We start from the raw sequence: 22,566 nt of genomic DNA, 5'->3' as shown, positions 1-22,566 counted from the left end.
TAATAATATTTCCTTTATTGATATTTAGAAATATTGCATAAGAGTAATTCTCAGATAACCTACAATGTAAATCCAGTACTGATGGGATTAACAATAATCCCATACAACAAGTAATTTCATGCTCATACAATGGGCTATACATAGTGGTGCAACTAAAAAAAACTGGGCCCCAATTCAAAGTTTAGTGTGTGCCCCCAGAAAATATTTGTTTTGGTAAAAATTAACAATACAATGGTAAACATGTATTTAAAATCTTTACCGATACAATATAAAAACAAAAATAATATTAAATTTTGTAAATATAAAAATGAAAATTAAACGAAGTAATATATTGACTTATGTAATTTAGAATGGTTTTCGTCTAGATTTGGCATTGGCAAAATAATTAATTAATTTAGAAACGTCCAGTCTTTCAGCTTATTGTGCTTTTATGTTAAGCAGTGCTAGCACTAATAGATGTCGTTGTCCCATGGTATATTTCTCAAATAATTCTTAATTAATTCTAATTTCAAGAAAGAGCCTTTCACAGTTGATACAGTAACCAGACTTGTCAAAAATAATACCAATAAGAGCACACTTCCAAAAAAACTAGCACTCATATCGTAGTATTTTACTATGACTAGTTCTGCAAATTCATGAATAGTTTTAATTTTTGCAATTTCACTTTTTAGAGAATTTATGAAAAGTAGAAATTGCATTGAAAATGATTCTGAAAAGTCACTTGAAAATTTCTTTTCCACCTTCTCTGCGTTTTTTAAAATGGAATTTTCATCCATTTGGATTAATTGAGTTGGAGTAAGAAATGCAAACAAGTCAGAAAATATATTTAGTCTTTGAAACCTTGTGCTGGAGTTCAGAGTTGCGTTGCTTTCTACGATGGTTGAATCAGTTCTTATGAAACAGGAACTGCAAAGCAGTCAGGACCTTTTTTGATATATAAACTTTGGGGGCAAAAGATCCTGCAGGCCCAACTGCATGGTCCCCCAGTAATACTCAGAAATAATAATACAGAAATAATAATACTTACTCAATAATAATGAGCCCCAATTAATGGGCCCCTTACCTCCAATTAATGGGCCCTCTTTGACTTTGTCCCCCTCCCCATAGTCACAAATTCTTAAAAATTGCCCTGGAAGGAGGCTATGCTAATACCATTTCACCTTTATTCACTGCAGTTTCGCTTGTGCTGTGTAGCTAGCTAACAATAAAACATTATTCGTGTGAAAAAAAATGATTGTTCATAGACAGTAAATTTTATCATAAACATAACTAAAAAACTTACATTTTCACTCAATTAAAATTTTTTGTTTCAGGCAGGAGAGCAGTGGGCCCCCTTTCCGTCACGTGTGCCCCAATGCACCGCATTGGCATAGTTATGCCACTGGGTATACATTATCAAATTATCAGCTGACTAGGATAAGGAAATAAACAAAATGTATAAAGAAGACCATGTAAAGAAATGGTCATTGCTTAATGGTTCACTTTCAACAATAATTTTTCAATTGTCAACTGAAGATGCAGTTTTCTGTCAAGGTGGGAAATTAAAAGAAGCATTTTAAATATACTTTCTCTGAAAATTCCTGAATATCACTGACGAAATCCTATGGGCTATCCTGGAAGCCTGTCTGCACTGTTCAGAGAACTTCATATCAGCTTTACAATTATCCCCACGCCATTTTCATTTTTAAATTCCCTGAGCACGTACCAAATCAAAGGTTCAAATGTTGTAAGATACTGCCATTTGTATGCAGTATCTTGCATTTCTTAATGTTAAACTTCAATTGCCATTTCTCAGCCCATCTGCCAAATTTTTCTAGGTCTTGCTGCAGCAGCATACCTTCATTACTATCATTAAACACACTGCCAAACTTTGTCATCTGCAAACTTAGGCATTAAAGCCTGTAACCTCATCAATATCATTAATAAATTCAGAAAGCAACAATGGGCTCAGATATAAACCCTCTGGAAACCCAATAAGAACGTTAGTCTGCAAAGAGCAGTGCCCAGTGACAACCACTGTCTTCTCCCACTCAACCATACCTTTATCCATAGCAGTAACTTTCCATTAATGTGCAATGGAATCAAAAGCTTTCCTAAGATCCAAGAATATGATATCAAAATTAATTTTTTCATCCACTTCTTTTGTCTCTGCAGTATAGTATCCAATCAAATTGGCCAGGCAAGAGCTCCACATATCAAACCCATGCTGTGACTGAAGAATAACTGCACTACTACCTAGATCAGGGGTGGGCAACTTTTTTCGTCAGCGGGCCGAATGAAATTTTTCGTATCATGACGCAGGCCGGAATAGATTGAACGATTTAACAAAAAAAATCCGAACCTAAAAAATGTTATATTACTTGAATTACCAAATTATTAATGTATTTTAAAAAAAAAAGTAAATACAATATTTAAATAGGAGTCAATTATAGATAGGTACAGATAAGAACTACAATTTGGAATAAACATTTTTATTGCTATGATAACAAAAACTTTAATGTGAGGGATTACATTTGGAATGTTCCTGATTTATGATTTCATCAAAATTGGGATTCAATTCACTAGTGACTATTCGTAGAACTGCTCCTAAATTTTCATCCGTTATTTTTGATCTAATTTTGCTCTTTGTATTTTTCATTAAAGAAAATGTAGTTTCGCATAGGTATGTCGATCCAAAGAGTGCCAAATATTTCTGTTAATTATCCAGAATATTTTTAAACATTTCTGGATTTAACGATGCATAAAAGTCCGTTATTGTTTTTTCAGCAAATTTATTCTTTAATATTAAATTTGATTGTAAATTTATCAGTTCCAACTGGATACAAGGGTGCATCATTGACATTAAAATTAAATGGTTGGCTTACTAAAGATAGATCTTTAGAAATTTTCTGAAAATCATCAAATCTTCTTGTAAATTCATTAAATAAGTCACTTATTATAGCCTCATATTTCTTAAAATCAGCACATTTCAAGTTTTTTTTTTTCTTTTTTTGTAAGATTGGAAAGTGAGTTAACTGTTTATTTTGGAATTGTTGCAAAAATAACTTGAGTTTTCTCATAAATGATGTGACATTTGTATACATATCAAAAATAAATAGTCCTTTCCCTTGTAATAATAAATTTAATTCATTTTGATGCGAAAACATATCAACAGAGAAGAAAAAGTCGTTCAGCCATTGTTCATCTTTTAATTCACAAAATTCATTCAGCTTATCCGTAGCATTTAAGAAGTTTACAATTTCATCCAACAAATCATGAAATCGTTTTAACACTTTTGCAAGATTAAGCCATCTTATGTCCGTATGGTAAGGAACATCAGTAAAATCACTTTCAATTTCTTTCAAAAATGTTATGAATTGCCGGTGGTCTAAGCTCTTCCACAAATAAAATTACTACTTTCGTTACAACTGATATAACATGCTTCAGTTTTAGAACTCTTTTGCAAAGGGTTTCTTGATGAATTATACAATGTAAGAAAATTATTTATTTTCCTGGAATACGCTTTATTTCATCGCTTATTCTTTTTAATAATCCAATGTTTTTTCCTGTCAAACTAGGACACCCATCAATTGTGATGTTGACAATTTTGTCCCACTTTATATTATGTTTTTGCAAAGCTTCTTGAAGAAATATAAAAAAATCTTCGCCAGTCATTGTGTCTTTCATAGGATATGCAGAAAGTAATTCCTCCGTAATTTCAAATCTATGATTTATATCTCAAATAAAGATTAAAAGTTGACTCGTATCGGTAATGTCACATGACTCATCTAAAGCCAGTGCATGGTAAGTACAATCTTCCAATTTTAATTTTAATTGATCACATAAATTACTTGAAATATTATCAATTTGTCTCACATGAGTTCTTCGTGACAGAGAAATATTTTCAAATGTCAGTTTTTTATCAGGGCATAATAATTCAGCAATATCTATCAAACATTCCTTCACAAATTCCCCGTCAGAAAATGATTTACATTGTTTTGCAACCTTATGTGCAACAATGTAACTAGCTTTAGTCAGAGCTCTATCTGTATTTGACAAAATTTTCAAAGTATTTTGTTGCTTACGCAAACCACATTTTAAATTTTCTTCTTCAATTTTCATTTGTTCCGGTGAAAATAGCTTATATTTTATGAAATGTTTTGTTGAAAAATGCCTTTTTAGATTATATTCTTTAAAAACGGAAATCGTTTCGTTACAAACCAAACAAACAGCTTTATCGTCTATATTTGCAATTAAATATTTGAATGTTCAATTATCATTGAAAATGATAATTGGGCATCAATTTTTTCTTTTTTTTTAATTGGCTCATGTTATGGGCTATAAATTATATTAAATTAAAAATTGTAATAATTAGAAAAGGCATAAACTGACTTATAAAATATCTTGTACCAATATTATTTTTTTCAATGAGAAGTCAAACCCAAAGGAACTTCGTTCGATCGATGCTACAATAATAATTAGGAAATAATATTTGATGCTGCATAGAATCACCTGGTTAACTGCGTACTGCTGTACGCTGCACTGGCCGCAAATTCCCAATTGAACCGAATTAAGCCAAACGTTTATGGTTTACGGCAAGTGTGGCGAGTGTAGTCAGGTATGGATTTTCTATATTTATGCATTTACGGAGGGGGCCGGATTCAACATCGTCATGGGCCGGATGTGGCCCGTGGGCCGACTGTTGCCCACCCCTCATCTAGATGATCTTGCATTACTTCTTTAACCAGTGACTCCATTATTTTTTTGTGGAACAGAAGATAAACTAACGGGTCTGTAATTACCCATGCCACCTTTTATCATCCTTTGTGAATTGGGGATACATTCACACATATGCAGTCCACCTCCTTTTTTATGTTTATCTTCAACAATTTCTCTTCTAATTTTTTGTCAGTTATCACAAAATCATTAAAAACTTTTGGTACTCCCCACTCTAAAAAATTTTTCATGAAAGAATGTTGAAGCAAAATACCTGTTCAGCCTATCAGCAACTTGAGCAGAATCATCAACTGTTAAACCATCAGCATCAAGTGGATAAGCTAATTCAGCCTCTTTTTCTACTATTAACATAAGTAAATAAGTTTGCTATTTTTCTTCATATTCTTTTCCAGAGACTTCTTCTAATCTGCCTTTGCTTGCTTATCCTCCTTTGTGACTTGATTTCAGACAAGTTCTGTGTCACCTGACATGTATATGCACCCAATACTTTTTTCTTCCCTACCATGTGTGTTAATAGTTCAGCTGATATCCATTTAGGTCTATGCCTTGAACTGTATTTTTTAGTTGGTATGAAAAGCCACGTAACTTCTATGATTATTTTTCTGAATTCTTACCATTTAGAATATGTTATTGTATTAACATTAGTTGGCCCAATATATAAAAATGTCTGAAGCATTTTAGTCACCTTTACAAAAGCAAACGTCCTTCCCTTTACCCCTAATAGTAGTTATATCTGTAAGTAAATTCCACATCAGTACACTGTGCTCACTGCTACCTAGTGGTTCTTGTGCTCACTGCTACTTTGTGGTTCTTTTATCTTCAGATTCTTAATGCATGAAGAATCACTGCTGATAATCACATCGAAAGTAGTGCAATCTCTTGGTGTCTCTCTAATGTACTGCTGTAGAAAACAATCATCCAATAAACCCACAAAATTCTCACAAATGTGTGAATAACCATCCCACCAGTTGCAGTCAATATCTAGAAGGTTAAGATGCCCCATTATAAGACATTCTGATTAGCCGACCCACTCTATTTCTCTGCACAGTTCTTCACTGTACTTGCACTCATCACACAATAAGCCTATTATAATGCAATCCTTCTCTTGCTTTTGTTTTCCCAGTGATTATGTCACACCAAACTGACTCAACACTGCACTGGCCAACCATGTCAACCAGATGCACTGCCTTTGGTTTTATGTGCTTCTAAACTAAGATCATAACTCACCCTCATCCTTTCTTTCCAATAGCCCAAGAAGTTTCAATGGGCTGGAAATGAAAGATTTCATAGCTACAACATCACTTCAAATATATCACTTCATAGCTACTTCATCACTTCAAAACAAATGGGTACAAGTTTATTACTGAGTTGGCCATGATTTTTGCAGCTCTGGCAAATGCTAAGATTTTATAAATATTTAGTTGTTTTATTGACTTAATTGTTATACTAAATTATTTTCCATAAGTAACTTTATAGTCCTAGTATTTTATTTATTTATTTATTTATTGTATGTATAAATGCCAAGGGTGGCACCCTGACTAATGTCCATCTCCACATGTATATTCTGTATCTAATGGGCCTGCAGTGTTATGTGTGTGCATGTATGTGTGAGAAGTTGTAAAAAAAAAAAAGGCCTCTTCGCCACCAGGAAGCAGGCACTATCTGAGTACCTGATACCTGGTGCCCATCCCTAGGACATGAAGGCCTGGGTCTACTGCTCTGTCAGTGCAATTTGCACTAAAAATCCTGTGCCCACCAGAGGTAGTACAATACCAGTGAGTGTCGGCAATCCCACTGCCAGGTCCCAAACCTGGAAGCCAGCAAAAAAAAAAAAAAAAAATAAATAAATAAAATAATACAGGTGACCCTTTTTTTTTATAATATTTAACTTACCTGAATTCTGCATTGGATATTATCTTCAATAAAATTAGTTAAAGTCTCACCATTTCAGTCCTAATAGCTGGCCTAATCCTCCTAGTTGCTTGTAGTGAAACAGCTGTCTTTCCCGCTGCTAAAATTAATTCTTTATTTTTTTATAATTGTTCTTACAGTTAAACTTGCCAGTCCTAAATTATGGCAAACATCCGCTTGTCATTGACTGAAATCGATTCACTTCAAAACGTCTAATTTAATTTTCAAATTCAGTTTTTTTCTTACATTTATAGTCTTCTTACTGCACTAGACGTTATTGCTTTTTCATTCTTATCTGCCATTATTAACTCTACAAAAATGTAACTGCATTGGTTACATTAATTACGATACAATGTTTGAGTAAACTGACCGTTACGCACAATGTCTAATACTGTACTGAATGATGACTATACTTCGGATAAATGCATATAACACAAATATTATAATCAATATACAGTACTTGATTATTTTTTAAAATGTTGATCTCGAACTATGTAACAAGTCACTGTACTGCAATTAAATAAATTATTGTGCAAGAAAATTTCACTGAGCGTGGGAAAATTTCTCAAGTTGGTGTGGGAAAATTTCTCAAGTCGGCGTGGGAAACGTTTTAATGCTGTTTTGCTATTCATTTTCAAGCTATCGACTCCATCAAATGAAATGATTTCATTAAATATGCCAAAAATGCAATCTGTAAAATGGCGTTATAGTCAAATATGGGTTATAATATAAGAACAGCGTTATAGCGAATCAGCGTAAAGCGAACCGCATTATAACGAGGGCCTGCTGTAATAATTAAATAAAATAATAATAAAATAAATAAATAAATATTTTTTTAATTTTTTAAATAATAAAAAAATTAATAATAATAAAATAATAAATAAATAAATAAATAACAAAAACATTAAATTAAATTAAATTTAAAAAAAAAAACAACTAATATCTATACTGTATCTATTAAAACAGTCAACTGTTTTCTTTTTTGAAAAACTAATCTACAATATTCTTGAAAGCTTAAATAATATTCCTTGGATTGAACATATAAATATTCAAAACCTTTCTCAAAATTAGAAAATTGATCCATTAATATATATATATATATATATATATAGTATGTACATATATATAAAAAAAAGTAGAATTAAGTAGAATTAATGGCTGAATTAACAGGCCAATCATATGTGCAAAAGATGAAAGGGAAGTAGGAAATAATAAATGTAGTGAGCATCAAAATGAGGGTGAAAAAAAAAATAATAAAAAAATTAATAATAAAAAATAATAAAAAAATTAATAATAAAAAATAATAAAAAAATAAATAATTAAATAAATAACAAAAACATTAAATTAAATTAAATTTAATTTAATTAAAAAAAAACAACTAATATCTATACTGTATCTATTAAAACAGTCAATTGTTTTCTTTTTTGAAAAACTAATCTACAATATTCTTGAAAGCTTAAATAATATTCCTTGGATTGAACATATAAATATTCAAAACCTTTCTCAAAATTAGAAAATTGATCCATTAATATATATATATATATATAGTATGTATAAAATGTAAGAAAAAGAAAAGAGAAAGAGAAACAGTAAGTGTACCTGAATGTGCAAGGCAGCAAAACAGGATACAAAAATATAAAGATAAGAATTAAAAATAATTGAAAGAAAAAATTAATAGAAAATACTAAAAGATGGAGAAGTTATTAACACAAGGTGCCAGGCCTAATAGAAGAAAAAAGAATATTAAGAACCTAAAAAAAAAAAAAAAAGTAGAATTAATGGCTGAATTAACAGGCCAATCATATGTACAAAAGATGAAAGGGAAGTAGAAATTAATAAATGTGAAATAATAAATGTAGTGAACATCAAAATGAGGGTGAAAAATAAAAATTTTTTTGATGCAAACTAGATAAAATTTGTACATGGATCAGGTTCATCAGGGGACTACACCTGATCATGTACCAAAATACTGTGTTTCTATACAAACCCATGTTGATGGAGGAACTATTAAAATATAACTAAATATAACTGAAATAAAAAAGGGGGGAATAAAAATTTAGGGCTACCTTACTCATGTTTCTGGAGGTTTTATTTTTATTTCAGTTCTATTTAGTTATATTTTAATAGTTCCTCCATCAACATGGGTTTGTATAGAAATGCAGTGTTTCAGTACATGATCACGTGTAGTCCCCTGATGAAATACCTGATTCATGTACCAATTTTATCGTTTATTTTTATCTAGTTTGCATCAAAAAAATTTTTTTTCTTCACCCTCATTTTTATCACCCTTATTTTGATGCTCATTACATTTATTATTTTACATTTATTAATTTCTATATCCCTTTCAGCTTTTGTACATATAATTGGTTTTTAATTCAGCCGTTAATTCTACATAATTCTACTTTTTTTTTTTTTTTAGGTTAATATTCTTTTTCTCTTTTTTCTTCTATTAGGCCTGGCACCTTGTGTTAATAACTTCTCCATCTTTTAGTATTTTCTATTAATTTTTTCTATCAATTATTTTTAATCCTTATATATAAAATATTATTAGTATAAAATACATTTATTTACAAATCTTTTTATGCACATACCTTGACAACTGAACTTAACTCCAGCAATACTTACAAGCTTATATCTAGTGCCTGTAATAGCATTACAAAAAACTCATAGCCTTCAATAAAAAACTAAAACTAAACATGAACAATTACAGCTTACCTTATATATACTTCATTCCAAAATTTCACAAAAAACCCATAGATTTAGATTCATAACCTCCTGCAAAAATAGTTATGTGCACAAACCTGGAAAAACACTTGAACAACTACTGCAACCACTGCTAAAAAACATACATAACAGCAAAATCATAGGCAACAACCTACCTGTATTAAAATTTTTGCAGAAGAATAATGTTAACAATATACAAACCTTTGATTTCCACAGCCTATTTACAAGTATTAATCAAACCAAACTAAAATCTGTACTCAAAGATATTTATGCTAAATATAAAGATTATATATCCTGCAATACCTAGAACAACATACTGAACTTGTGTATCTCCAACAATTTTATATATGACGGTAATACAGTGTATCACCAAACCAATGGAACACCTATGGGCAGCCCAGCCTCATGCATAATAGCCAACCTATATCTATATTGGTCAGAGACCTCATTTTCACAGGACCTTATCCTATATAGATATATAGATGACCTCATAGTGATCAACTGCCCGAATTTCATCTGCCCGAATTTCATCAAGGATTATGGACACTTGTACCCCCCAATGAACTCGTACTGGAAAAAACAAACAACATTGATACTGCAGCCCATTTCTTGGATCTAGACATTAAGTTAAAGAACGACATAGCGTCCATCAACCTGTACAACAAACATGAAGCATTCAACTTGAGCACAGTCAACCTTACACAATGGAATTCAAATATTTCCAAAAAAGTACATGCCAATGTTATTCTAGCACAAGGCAACAAAAGAGCAACCATATGCAGCAATAATGAAACAGCCATTGATAACATCTGGATATTAATCAAGAAACTCAAGAACAACCTTTTTCCTATAGCATAACTGCACCATCATATCAGTAAGGCCCTTAACATATTAAGGCACAAGAATCTAAAAGATATTAATATAAATAGCATTATCGACATATAATTAATCCCATACACATCAAGTATATATATAGTGTAAATACAATACACTAGGCCTCTGTGGTGTCTTACAGTCTGAAAAACTCGTACCCACCAATTGGCCCATCACAGTGTATTTATCTTGTAATTATGTTCATACTTAACTTTATTTAAATTTTATATTTAATTATATTATATTCTAACTTAACTATATTACATTATGCCACCTTGTACATAACTGACCTTAAATACATGATGCACTAACTCCCAGACATTCGTTCAGGGTCCTAACTATAGGAACGGGTTTGCAACCCCGAACCACCCTAGCCCAACTACATATTTCTACCATAATCATCTTTCTACTTTACTAGCCTCTACATCTTATGTCCTGTGAGCCATTAGTTTACCGAACGAGAAATCAGGGTTCTATTTTTCTAACTTTACCAAATCTATTTTTCGCCTTAACAAGCTATTACTTTGTCAGCTATTATATTTCTTAACTATCCTGGGCAGTTTGAGCTTCATGCACTTAACCTATCGTAGCTTCACTGCCCACGTTATTTCAAAAAACACACACCAAAATTTGTCTAACGCTAGGTGCTGCTAGCATACCCATGCATAAATACACTGGTAACCCACTGACACAGTCTTTTCTGTCAGTCTGGCCTGTAGCGGTAAGTTCTTGTCATTCGGATTTTCCTTGCCTTTGTCTTTGCTTTTTCTACTTTCATAGCGTTCCGCTTACTTCTGTAAGGTCATCCATGTTCTGTATGCAATACCTTATTAACACATTATGTAATTGCAAACTTGGTATAATGTTATTCAAATTTTATTCAAAATTTAAAATTGATATTACCAAATGGACTTTCGCACGTGTACCTTGACATACAGAACATGTTGGAAACAGAAGTAAGAGCATTGCTGTCTTTTTCATGATTTTGGTGGATGACCTCTGATGATGACACAAAAATTATGAAAGACTCTGCAATGCTATCTCCACCTAGGTCATCTCTTCAAAAAATTCATTTGGTTTACTTTTCTATAGTTACAATTATTTTTTCCGGTTCCTTTCTCCTCCCTTCATTCACAACGTATATCACTCCCAGGGTACACCGTATTTTCATTAGTTCATTTCTATGCATAAACATCTACTTAGTGTATTTTATACTAATAATATTTTATATATATATATATATATATATTCTTCACATAGTGGGCACTCATATAGAACATGCATCCTCCCAACTCTCTACCATTTTACATTCACAATATGGTTGGGACTCTAAACCAAACTGATATAGCTGTTGGAATGAGTACAGAGAAGGGCAATAAGATTGGTGAATGGAACAAAGGGTTGCTCTTATGAAGAAAGGCTTAAGTTTTGCAAATTACAGTGTCTGGAGACTAGGCACCTGTGAGGTGATCTGATTGAGGTGTATAAAGCCTTGAATGGTTTGAGCATGCTCAATGTGGATGGAATTTTTCCTCCTGCTCAGAATAATCATTTGAGAGGGCATAAATTCAAATTGAAAAAAGACATATGTAGGATAGATGTGCAGAAGTTTGCCTTTAGCCAGTGGGTGGTGGATTGGTGGAGACTGACTTCCATCCTTTACTGTGGAAGGTGATAGCCTAAATATATTTAAGGCTGAGCTGGACAGGCACTTGGAATGAACGGAGGGGTGAAATGGGAGCATGTTTATTATTTATTTATTATTTTTTTTGGTTGATGCTGCATAAGCTTGCTTTCTAGCACCATATGCCTCTACTAATGCTAATGATATAACTTTTGTCTTAGAGAACCATGACCAGTTAATACAAAAGGGCCTCAATATTAAGATAAAACCATTTAGTCAACTTGTTTTCATAATTAAAATTAACTAGTGGAATGAACAATCAAGTCACAGCACCAGTATCACTATTATTCCATCTTTGCTGCCAAATATCAATTAATTTCATAAGAATATTTCTTTTTTCTTTCTTAATATTTATCATTAAATCATTGGTTATGCCCAAAAATGTAATCTGTTTACCTTTCTTAAACAATATCCAAAATCGCTGAATACTACCACCAAATGATTCTCCTCTTTCTTGGTGATTCTCCTCTCTCTCTCTCTCTCTCTCTCTCTCTCTCTCTCTCTCTCTCTCAGGGTAACTCAGAATTTTTTTTTTTAGCTGGTGCAGCAAAAGCCTCAGGCTTCCTTCCACCATATGGTTAATGGTAATAATAATGATAATAAATCTAAAGGAAGTGCCCCAGCCTGCAGTGCATTAGTTGATACAGTTTTACATGTTCTCACTATTGTCAAAAGCACGACTCTTTAATTGATAGTGCAGGGGGTCCGAGGTATGCGAGTATTCATTATCCGAGTCCCTGCAGTTACGAGGATTTGAAAATTAAAAGAATTAAAGCTTTTTCCCTTGAGAAAATTGACCAAGCACTTGAATATTTTTTTGTGAGAACGACCCTTTTTTATAATAAAAAATGTCTAATAAAATAATTTTCCCATTTTTCAGTTCCTTCATCCATTTTTTCTATGTACAAGTACATAATAACCATTATTATAAAATATCATTGTAGATACAATATATCTACTCATTCTTCACAGTGAACTGCCCAAGTATTGCACTACCTCGAATAAAAAACGCTTCAAATGTGATACTAGGGTACCTGCCCGCCCACCAATGAAAAGCCAACTAGCTTTGAAATGGTGCCGTCTGGGTGGTGGTGCCTGGGTATTGTTGCTTATACTGAGAATAAGCAACAATAATCTTCTCTGTTAGTGAAGCGTTACTTATTCAAGGTAGTGCAATACATTGGCAATGCATTGTGAAGGATGAGCACAATATGAGATACAGATGAAATGATGTCTTTCACACTACTACCGTAGATTTTCTTTAGAGTTATCTGTGGTGTATCTACACCGATATTATATAGATATAAAACGTTGAACTCTTAAAATATTATACCTAGTTTCATTTATTTAAATAATAAACATTAGGAAAATTTGGTCAATGTTTTAAGTGGAAATTTCTGGAACCAATTATCCTCGGGTAACGAGGATCCCCTGTAATTTCTTCTGGAACTTAACATTAGTAATCCTATGATACCGCACTGAGGCTGCATATGCAATAATAGGAATAAAAATTGCCTTATAATGCAGACTTAGAACATTAGCATTAGTAGAGGCATTTGATGCAAGAAAGCAAGCTTATGCAGCATCAGCCAAAAAAAAAAAAAAAAGAAAGTAACATAAATAAAAATAACCACTTCCACTTCACCCCTCTGTTCATTTGAAATACCTGTCCAGCTGAGCCTTAAACTTATTTAGGCTATCAACTTCCACGACAAGGGATGGAAGTCTGTTCCACCTGCCAACCACCTGCTGGCTAAAGGCAAATTTCCGCACATCTATCCTACATCTGTCTTTCCTCAATTTAAATTTATGCCCTCTCAGGTGATTATTCTGAGCAAGAGGAAGAATCCCATCAGCATTGAGCATGCTAAAACCATTCAAGGCTTTATACACCTCTATCAGATCACCTCGCTGGTGCCTAGTTTCCAGACACTGTAATTCGCAAAACTTAAGCCTTTCTTCGTAAGAGCACCCCTTTGTGACATTCACCAATCTAGTTGCCCTTCTCTGTACTCGTTCCAGCAGCTCTACATCCTTCTTGAAATGAGGCCTCCAGGCCTGTATACAGTACTCTAGGTGTGGCCTGACCATTGCTTTATACAAGGGAATAATCACCTCCTTATCCCTGCTAGAAAAATTCCTATATATCATTGACAATACACCATGAGCTACTCTTGCAGCCCGTCTGCACTGCTCAGAGAACTTCATATCTGCCTGCACAACCACCCCCAGGTCCCTTTCATTCTCAACCACTGTCAGTGTAGTACCACAGAGTTGATACGTTGCTCTGGGGTTGCTGTTTCCCATATGTAGTACTTTACATTTGTCAATGTTAAACTTCATTTGCCAAGTCGAAGCCCATCTGCTCAACCTTTCCAAATCCTGTTGCAGTAGCATAGTGTCAGTAGTGTCCTTGACAACCCTGCCAACCTTTGTATCGTCTGCAAACTTCGACATTAAGCTTGATATACCATCATCAATATCATTTATAAATACAGAAAACAATAAAGGACCCAATACTGAACCCTGAGGGACTCCACTAATAACATTAGTCCACGATGAGCAGTGTCCATTGATTACCACTCTCTGTCTTCCCCCCCTCAACCACCCCTTTATCCATAGCCACCCCTTTATCCAATGCCACACTGCTCCAATTTGTGCAGCAGTCTTCCATGTGCAACAGTATCAAAAGCCTTTCTAAGATCCAAGTATATAATATCAAAGTTATTCCCTGCATCCAGTTCTTTTGTGACTGCATCATAGTATCCAATCAAATTGGTCAGGCAAGACTTACCCTTAACAAAACCGTGCTGTGTCCTAGCTATAACTGAAGTCTTATCTAGATTATCCTGCAGTGCTTCTTACACCAGTGCCTCCATTAATTTTCCGGGAACAGAAGTTAAACTCACAGGTCTATAATTACTTGTGTCAGCCTTTGATCCCCCTTTGTGAATTGGGGTCACATTTGCACATCTCCAGTCCGTGGGTACCTCCCCTGAGTCCAAGGAAGCTCTCATAATTATGGCTAAGGGTTTGCTTACTTCCTTTGCTGCCTCCTTTAATATAACTGGATAGATTCCATCCACCCCAGGTGCCTTTCTTGTGTTTATCTTCAACAGTTTCTCCTCCACTTTACTCCCAGTTATTTCAAGATTCTGTAGCTTACTGCTAGAGTTGAATACACCTCTGGCATTCCCCTTGCTGAATAACTCCTCATGAATGTCGATGCAAAATATTCATTTAGTTTGTTAGCTACCTGAGCAGGGTCATCAACAGTTGACCCATCGATCTCAAGTGGACCAATCTGATTCATCCCCTTCCTTCTAGAGTTTACATAAGTAAAGAACTCTTTGCTGTTTTTCTTCGCATCCCTTGCCAAAGATTTCTCGTAATCTGCCTTTGCCTGCCTAACCTCCTTTGTAACTTGGTTACAGATCAACTTGTATCTATCATAGGCTTCTGTGTCATGTTAATTTGTATGTATCTCATGCATGTTTCTTCTCTGCCATATACCTCATCAGTTCATCTGACATCCATTTAGGCCTAAACCTTGAACAATATTTCTTAGTTGGTATGTATAGCCTAGTAGCCAATCTCTCCAGGTCTGAATTGATTAACAAGGTTCTCATCCTATACTCCCTCCTATCATGTCTGGGAAGAATTGCAGACACTTTCAAATTTAACCCTACTTGGGATTTTTTTAAACATTGACCTGTACTTCTTAAGTAAGTCCGCAGGTCTCCTACTCTTAATGTCATTAGTGCCAACGTGTACAACAATATCACGCTTTATGTAGAGATGATATCTGCTCTACAACTTCATCAACTTATGCCCCTGGCAGACATACCCTGGTCCTACTCCACTTTTTGTACAATATATTTTCTGTGTCCCTGACAACAGAGTCACTGACAATAACTAGCTCCTGTGGGACCAGTGCATTCTGTCCTGAAGGTTGCCGCTGTGTACCTAAAGATCAAGTGTAAGCTTTGGCATTGATGTGGGCATCTGAGGGCTTGATGGGTCCCCCAATTTAAGTCCTTAGAGGGTATCTATCCTGTTCTTCAAGCTCTCATAAAGGCCAATAACAATGCTGAGTTGGCACTTATTTTCTTCACACTACTTGCATCGAGCACACACAAAGACATTCTCCTAGCAGCAATAGATCTCCTAAAGAACACCAACAAGAAACTCCAGAAAGTTACAATCCTGAACACCTGTAGGACAGGCAGAATTCGTTGACCAGACATGACAACCACCCTGTGTAATTGGTAGCATATACCCTTCAGGGAAGAAATAATATAGGACAGGAACGTTAATAATAAGTCCAGTGACATGGAATTTATTATTATTGTTCCTCTCATATTATTTCTCCCTGATTGGGGTTCCACCCCCCCCCCACCCCCAGACCGGTATTGCTACCAATTACACAGGATAATTGTTATGTCTGGTGTTACGGATGGTTGAGGAAATTTTTGACTATCCTGCAGTTGTTCAGCATTGTGACCTTCTGGAGTTTCTTGTAGGTATTCTCTGGGAGTCCTATATTATTACAAAGTTATTATTATTATTATTGAGAAATAAGTTTAAAAAAACATGGATGACTAAAGAAATACGGGAATTAATGGTACAAAGGGATAAATATTTTAGTCAATATAGAAATTGTCCATTAAAGGTAGAACATTATCACAATCATTATTGCCAAAATTTTTTTATACAACAAGATAGTCTTCCTCAAACTGTGAATTCTTGTGTAGTTTTAACTCCCCAATATACTGAGATTCTTAGGATTATTGAACAGTTAAAGAACAAGAAATATTATGGATTGGATTGTAATACAGTAACCTAAGTTAAAAGGAATAAGGAACAGTTTGCTCTACTCTTAGTAGAGCTTATAGCACAGATGTTAGAAACAGGATGCTATTTTTACTTTCAACTTTTTTTTTTGGTTTTTACCAAAAAATTTACTTTCATTTAAGGTAATTGCAATATATAAAAATGGATCGCCACATGAATATTATAATTATAGACCTATAACAATACAACCAGTACTAAATAAGATTATAGAAAATTATATTTTTTCTCATTACTTATGATTAGCCAGTACTTATATCATATGGATTGCTAAAGAAATCTGTATTCTCATATTAGAAGGGTAAGAGTACACAGACCTTATTAGAGAATTTAATGGATTCTTTTAACTTACATTAAAATAATAAAAATTTCATCATGATTTTATTTATAGATTTGATCAAAGCATACAGCTTAATCAATATCCCTACACTGTAAAAAAAATTACTGAAATATGGCATAAGAGGAAGAATCAATCAACTAATAGAATGTTATTTAACCAAAAGAAAAATGATAGTTGAAGTAGAAAATATAAAAGGAAAATCATTTAATATAAAGAGAGGAAGTACCTCAATTGAACGTTATTGGGGTACCAATAATGTTCAATATCTATATAAATGATATATTTGAAGTAATTAAGAGACTTTTATAAACATTTATGAAGATGCTATAATCTTATTTGAAAAAACTTAGCAAATATGACATAGAATTTATAACAGGATCTTATTCATTTGCAGAGTTTGCTACATGATAATAAATCAGCACTCAATTTTGAAAAAAAAAATTTTTTAATTTTCATCCTTCTATTAAACTCAATAAACATGAATACCTTCATGATCAGAATTTCCAGAATTGCAGTGTCAAACTGTGGAAGAAATTTGAAATCATTGTTATCTTCGGTTATGGATTGACTACAGTCTTAGTTGGGAAATTCATATAATAAATTTGTATAAAAAAATAAGATTTTATATGAACCCTTTTTTCTACATTAGGAATAAGTTAAATCTTAGAACAAAAGTTACCTTATGTTAGGCATTAGTGGATTCCCAAATCAATTATTTGGTCAATGTAAGAGCATGAGAAAATCTATCTGAAGTAATGGTAGCAAACAACTTTAGAATTAGTAAGGACATATGATGCAAGAAAGTAGGCTTATGTAGCATTAGCCAAAAAAAAAAAAAAAAAAATGCTCCGATTTCACCCCTCCGCTCATTCCAAATACCTGTCCAGTTCAGCCACAAATTTATTTAGGCTATCAACTTCCACAGAAAAGGATGGAAGTCTGTTCCACCAACAAACTACCCGCTGGCTAAAGCCAAACTTCCGCACATCTATCCTACAACTGTATTTCCTCAATTTGAATTTATACCTTCTCAGGTGATTATTCCGAGCAAGAGGAAGAATCCCATAAGCACTGAGCATGCTCAAACCATTCAAGGTTTTATACAGCTCAATCAGATCATCTCGCAGGTGCCTAGTCTCCAAAACACTTATAATCTGAAAAACTTAAACCTTTTTTCATAAGAGCAACCCTTTGTTCCACTAATCTTGCTGCCCGTCTCTGTACTCGTTCCAAAAGCTCTACAAACTTATTAAAATGAGCCCTCCAGACTGGTATACAGTACTCAAGGTGTGGCCTGACCACTGCCTTATACAAGGGGATAATCATCTCCTTATCCCTGCTAGAAAAATTCCTGTACGTAATTGACAAGAGGCCAGGAGCGACTCTTGCAGACTGTCTGAACTGCACAGAAAATTTCATATCTGCCTGAACAATTACCCCCAGGTCCTTTTCATTCTCTACCACTGTCAGTGTAGTACCACAGAGTTGATACATTACTCTGGGATTGCTGCTTCCCATAGTTTAATATTGTGAAATGTAATACTTTACATTTGACAATATTATTACTACATTTGCCACCTCTCAGCCCATCTACTCAACTTTTGTAGATCCTGTTGCAGCCACATACCGTCATTAGTGCCCTTATCAACCCTGATAACCTTCGTATAGTCTGCAAACTTGGACATTAAGCCTGATATACCATCATCAATATCATTAAAAATACAGAAAACAACAATGGACCCAGCACTGCACCCTGAGGGACTCCACTAATAACATTAGTCCACGAAGAGCATTGTCCATTGATTAACACTCTCTGTCTTCTGCCACTCAACTATCCCTTTATCCATAGCAGCAATTTGCCTCCAATGCCACACTGCTCCAATTAGTGCAGCAGTCTTCCACGAGCAATAGTATCAAAGGCCTTTCTAAGATCCAAATATATGATATCAAAGTTATTCCCTGCATTCAGTTCCTTTGTGACCACATCATAGTATCCGATAAAATTGGTGAGACAAGACTTCCCCTTAACAAAACGATACTGTGTTCGAGCTATAACTGAAGTCTTGTCTAGATGATCCTGCAGTGCTTCTTTAACCAGTGGCTCCATTAATTTCCCTGAATCAGAAGTTAAACTAACAGGTCTATAATTACTTGTGTCGCCCTTTAATCCTCCTTTGTGAATTGGGGCCACATTTGCACATCTCCAGTCCATGGGTGCCTCCCCTGAGTCCAAGGACGCTCTCATAAATATGGCTAAGGGTTTGCTTACTTCCTTTAATATAACTAGATAGATCCCATCCACCCAGGGTGCCTTTTTTATGTGTATCTTCAACAATTTCTCCACCACTTTCCTCTTAGTTATTACAAAATCATCTAGCTCACTGCCAGGGTTTAATTCACCTCTGGCATTTCCCTCCCTGAATAACTCCTCATGTGTGAATGTAAATGCAAAATACTCATTTAGTTTGTTAGCCACCTGAGCAGGATGATCAATAGTTGAACCATCAATATCCAATGGACCAATCTGATTGATACCTTTCCTTTTAGTGTTTACATAGGTAAAGAACTCTTTGCTGTTTTTCTCTGCATCCTTTGCCAAAGATTTCTCATAATCTGCCTTTGCCTGCCTAATCTCCTTTGTGGCTTGCGTTACAGACAAGCTTATATCTATCATAAGTTTCCATGTCACCCATTAATTTATATGTATCCCATGCATTTTTCTTCTCTGTCACATGTCTAATTAGTTCATCTGACATCCTCTAATCCATTTCTGACATCCATTTCGGCCTAAATCTTGAACAATATTTCTTTGTTGGTATGTAAAGCCTAATAGCTTCCAAGATTAATTCTTTGAATGCTTCCCATTTTGAATTTGCTGTTGGTAATATCATCAGTTGGTACCACCGTATTGAATTTAAATACTGTCTCAGACCTCCGTAGTCCCCTTTACGAAAGCAAAAACCCTTCCTTTTACCCCTGATGGTAGTTACCTCTTTGAGTAAATCCCACTTCAGCACACTGTGGTCACTGCCAACTAGTGGTTCATTTATCTGCAGACTCTTAATGAATGAAGAATCATTACTGATAATCAGATCAAGAGTATTACTCCTTCTAGTTGCCTCCCATACATGCTGATATAGGAAACAATCATCCAATAAATCCACAAAAGCCTTGATAGTGTGTGAGTGACCAACCCACAAATTCCAGTAAATATCCGGGAAATTAAAATCCCCATTATAAAACTCTGTGATTTACTGGCCCACTCTGTTTCCCTGTACAGTTTTTTATTATACTCATCAGAATCATCAGGCCTATAAGACACTCCTACTCTCAATTTTGATCTCCCAGTGCTTATGTCACACCAAACTGACTCGACACCACACTGTCCAGTGATGCCGACTTACTGCACTTCCTTGGATTTTATGTGTTTCTTAACTAATACCATAAACCCCTCCTTCCTTCTTATCCTGTCTATCCTTTCTGTATACATTGTACTCCCCAAATTCTAGTTCTACATTCCTTATATCTCTGTGACACCATATCTCTGATATCCCAACAATATCTGCCTTTGATGTTTTGACCGACACCTCAAATTCATCAAATTTATTTACCAAACTCCTAGCATTGGTGTACACGCAAGTATACATGCACCTGTTCCTATTCTTAGCTACCCTAACACAACCAATGTGTTTACTTGTACCGCAATAACTCCCAGCAGTCTCTGAAATACCCTGCATCTTGTTTTCCAGGCTGCTGCTCATTCCAATAGAAGCAGTGCAATAATCACTTTCACCTCTGCATGTGCTACTGTTAATCTATTAGTCCATGTATCCCCCCCAAAGCTAGTAGTTTTTCAACCCACCTAACACTGCCTCGACAGCATCAGTAAATATTCTTGCACCCTTTCTATTTAAGTGTATCCCATCCTTGTAGAAATAGTCTCTCCTGTTAACAAGCACAGACCAGGCTGAGAAAAATTCTACCCGTTGAGCCTTGCACAAGCTCTCGAGGGCCGAATTGATCAACAAGGCTGTTATCATATGCTCCCTCCTATCGTGTCTGGGCAAAACTGCAGATACTTTTCAAATTCAACCCTAATTCACTGCTTTTTTTCAACAGTGACCTGTACTTTTTAAGTAATTCCGCCGTTCTCCTACTCAGGGCTGCGTTTACCACTAGGCAAAATAGCCAAGTGCCTATGGCCTGCTGAAAAGAGGGGCCCGCACAGAGGTATTTTTCATTACTGCATGAAATAAATAAATCCACTGGCTTCGACTTCTAAATTAAATTAAAAATTACATACCAATAATAATACTTATTGCAACACCAACGTCATACGGTATCTTTTGTTGATACTTTGGTGGCAGGGGGAAACATACGCCACAGCTCAGCTGTGCACTGTGCATAAGTATACATTGTTTTTCACGAACCACTAGTATAATGTGAGTGGAGGAAGGAGGGAGGGGAAAACGTTTGTCTACACATAGCTTGACGCATACAGTTGCAGTCGAACCACTATCGGTAAATCAACACACATCAAAGGACCTGAACATTTAAGGTAAGAAGTTTTACTTATAATGCGTGAGATATTCTCACACAAATTTTTTGTTAATTGTATGAAAATGATTTTTTTTTTCCTTATAATTATTAATGATGGTAAGATGTATTTACATTTTGCTTTTTGATAATAACTATGTTTTACATTGTAAAATTGTTTAATTTTCTATTTAAATTTTCTATTTTAATATTTTAAAATATATTTTATTGTTGTTTGTTTTTTGGTTTTTAGGAGCATTAGCAACTAAGGCCATATTGCTCCGGGATATGCGGTGGTCATTCCCTGACCTTTTCCGCATCCTCCGTATTTGGTGGTGACGGGCTCGAACCCCGGTCTAATCAAGAAGCGTGTGCTACGCACTGCTGCTCCTTCCCACCTGGCTACGGAGGCGCCAAAATATATTTTATGACGATATTATTAATAAGTTTACAGAGGTAAAAATTAGAAAACAAATATTTTAAATTTCTTAAAATAATTTAATATTGATTGTTTATTTTCATTTTATATTTTTTTGTAAAGTCAAATTAATAATATAAATTAACATAACTTCAAAAATTGTGATTTTTTTAACATATATCACCCTCATTCTTGTTTACATAAGAAGGGCCCCGACTTTCATTTGTATGCTTAGGGCCTAAAAAGCTCTAGACGCAGCCCTGTTCCTACTCTTAATATCATTAGTGCCAACGTGTACAACAATATCACCTGTTGTGCCCTTAAAAGATAATATCTGCTCTACAACATCATCAACCTTTGTCCCTGGCAAGCACACCTTGGTCCTGTTCCACCTATCCTTTTTACACAATATGTTCCCCGTTTCCCTGACAATAGAGAAATTATAGTAACCTTATAATACTGTGATAAATCTGACTAAAAAATGAATAGTAAATGCTTAGAAAACGGTACTCA

At 34.5% G+C, this 22,566-nt stretch overlaps 1 protein-coding gene across 1 annotated transcript in view; it reads right to left on the bottom strand.

The window, feature by feature from the left end:
- LOC150088255 (intermembrane lipid transfer protein VPS13A-like) overlaps nucleotides 1-22,566 on the bottom strand; it is a 3,009,916-nt gene that overhangs the window by 2,195,164 nt on the left and 792,186 nt on the right. The window lies entirely within an intron of this gene.

This window comes from Mastigoproctus giganteus, chromosome 3 (genome assembly GCF_048544385.1).
Source record: "Mastigoproctus giganteus isolate SK-2022 chromosome 3, ASM4854438v1, whole genome shotgun sequence".
In the NCBI taxonomy this organism is placed as follows: Eukaryota; Metazoa; Arthropoda; class Arachnida; order Uropygi; family Thelyphonidae; genus Mastigoproctus; species Mastigoproctus giganteus.
The sequence above is the reverse complement of the archived record's forward strand: the minus strand, read 5'-3'. Positions and strand labels throughout refer to the sequence as shown.